Source organism: Vicia villosa, unplaced genomic scaffold (assembly GCF_029867415.1).
Source record: "Vicia villosa cultivar HV-30 ecotype Madison, WI unplaced genomic scaffold, Vvil1.0 ctg.000469F_1_1, whole genome shotgun sequence".
NCBI classification, from domain to species: Eukaryota; Viridiplantae; Streptophyta; class Magnoliopsida; order Fabales; family Fabaceae; genus Vicia; species Vicia villosa.
Window position 1 is genome coordinate 402021 of NW_026705226.1, and position 2915 is coordinate 404935.

The window sequence follows — 2915 nt, forward strand, 5'->3', positions numbered from 1 at the left end:
CTCTATAGTTGCACCATGGATACACACTTTGGATACTCACTTAATGCACTTTGGGTGTACGAATGGACACACCATCAAGTTTGAAGTTTGTTCTATATATATAGTTTGATGAGTTACCGTTGGAATCTAGCCGTTGAGTTTTGTTTGAATATTGCTTTGAATGCCTTTGTCCCAATTGGCTCATGAATGACAAGTGTTGCTCTTTGCAGAACCTTATCTTTATCATGGTGATTACAATTGATGGCATGATTCTTTTGGTTAAGCTTGTCTTTCTAATGCGCTGCATGTAGCTTGCTTCTTCTTTTAACCTTGGGAGTTGTTCCTTTTAAAATTTGTAACCTTTTTGCATGTGATGATGTTTCTAATGGCTCTCCCTTTGATTCTAATCTCTTTATATTTTTTTTATTCTGTAAGCTGAGCTATAGATTATTCATTGATTCACAAGTGACTCTGTTGTTGTTTGCATTTTATATGTCACTGCGTTATTTTATCAGAACTTCTGATCTTCTATTCATGTGATCTTCCTGCTGTGACGGATCTTCATGTATATTGATATTCCTTTGAAGCTTTTTATTGTACTTTTTGATTTTGTGTTTGTTGTATGTAAACGTTGGTATTTCTTTGAAGATTATCTTGTTGTGATACTGTTGTTGTTGCATATTCTTCTGAATGGTCTTGTTCTTCATTGCTGCTTCTTTGCTTCTGATTTGCTGATCTTGGCTTGTTTGACGTATTCTTAATCATAACATCTGATGAATGATGTTTAGCTTCGTCAGTCTTCTCAATATTTGATTTCATACCTGAGCCAGTTTCTAATGTAGTTGTTGTACTCTTTTTCTGATGAATCATGTATAAGGTTTATAGCATAATATCTGCACACTAAATGAAACCATTAGTAATAAAACTGTTTCTTCATAATACATACGTTTGCTTATCATCAAAACTAGATTCTGAACATAGATTCTCAATCTTGTTCTAACACTTCTAAGAACATGGTAAATTGCTACAATTAAGTCACATGCAAGAAATCACGGTACTTAAAATAAATACAAAATTATGACATTAATTTTGGTCTACATCTTGGAAGAGTGAAAGAAGACACACCACCAATAGTAACTATCTTGGAAGAAGAAAATTGAAGAAGACACGCCATCAACACCAAAGATAAGATTCGCCTTGGAAATAGGTATTTCCTTATTCAGTCTATACCAAGCATTAAAAGCTATGTTCAAATATAGTTTAACAGTTATGCTCCAACAGTAATATACCAAAATTCTATATTAAGAGCAGAACCTTGAAAGTGAAATATAAGAGTGCAAGTATGAGTGTGTAAGAAAAATAACTGCACCTTAAGAGGAAACATACACAAAGTGTGTGGTAAGAAAAACAAGAGTCTTGACAAACACAACATAAGCCTGTGAGAAGAAAATCTTAAGTGAGAAATAGTAAAGTCTGCATATTATGCAGTGTGCTCCAACGAAGTAATGAGAGTTTGAAATATATCTGAAAGAGGTTCACAAATACATGATCGGTCCAAATAATTTTCACATTGAATGACTAAAGAAACTGAATACACTGAGTTGTTGCTCAACAGTGTAGTATGTTTGCTTAAGTTCATTAATGTACTTCTAGCTTGACAAGCTCCATGATCAGTATTGAAGAAGAGGATGAAGATCAATGCATAAGAAGCAATCAACACGAGAGTTGTTGCTCTTAATCCTCTTATCAAACAAAGAAGAGAAGATCTCAACCATAAGACAAAGCCAAGAAGACTACAAGATAATTATAATTCATGTAATAATATGTAAAACACAAGAGTTGTTGCTCGTATTGTGTTATTCCTTAGGAATCTTGTGATAAATTGTTTAGGCACCAGAAGTGACTTCTAGTCAGTGTGTCATAAACAATATGCAATTAGAATATGAGAAAATCTGTTGATACGAAGCACACTTGTAATCTCTAGAAGAAAAATTCTAGTTTGAATTGGTGTTCCTTGAGTATCCTTCTAATTAGGACACTTGAGATGTCCAAGAGGTCTAGTTAGACTATTGGAGGTGTCTAGATCAATGAACGTTATGTCTTGCTGAGATCACTGAAAGGTTCATTATCCAGGGTTAGTCACTTGCGGGTAGCTTGTGCATGAGTTTCTAGGCTGATGAACATTATATCTTGCTGAGATCACTGAATGATTCATCATCTAGGGTTAGTCACTCGCTGGTAGATTGTGCGGATGGTTAGTCACAAGTAGGTTGCTTGTGCAATTGTAATCAAGAAAGATTATAGTGGATTAAGTCCTCTATGGAAAGAGGCAAATTCACCCGAGGAGGGTGGGCTGGAGGTAGCCTTTTTGAGAAGGTGAACTAGGATAAAAATGAATGTGTATTTTACTTTCTGAACCTTCATTTAACCCAGAATTTCCATGCAGTCCTTATTTAGAATTATGCTTAACAAAGTCAGAGGTTCTGAGGAAGAAAAGAAACTAAATGAATGTATATCTCGTTGGTTATGCATTGTTATGCTTCTGCAATATTATCTAAAGCATATCCAAGAAGATGAGATACTAAGAGAAAGAAAAGATTTATAGAAAGGGAAATAAATATTGAAGAACACAATTCAAACCCCTCTTTCTTGTGTTTTTCTCCACCTTCAAGGTTATGGGCCTAAATACTAATGGTGGAGTAGTTCCTCAATGTGAGAAACTACTCCTTTTACATTTGTAATTTCTGCCTAAAAAATATGAACAACGCTTCCGCGCGATAACTTGGATACCTTGAAAGTGTGATTCCAAGATCTATTTATAGGAGGGATTTCGTTTTCTAACTTCCATAGATCATGTGTGAGTAGTGGAGAAAGTAGGAGAAACCTCCAAAGTAGTGTTGTTAGTGGGCGGTTATTTTTCTGGACCGCCCACAAAA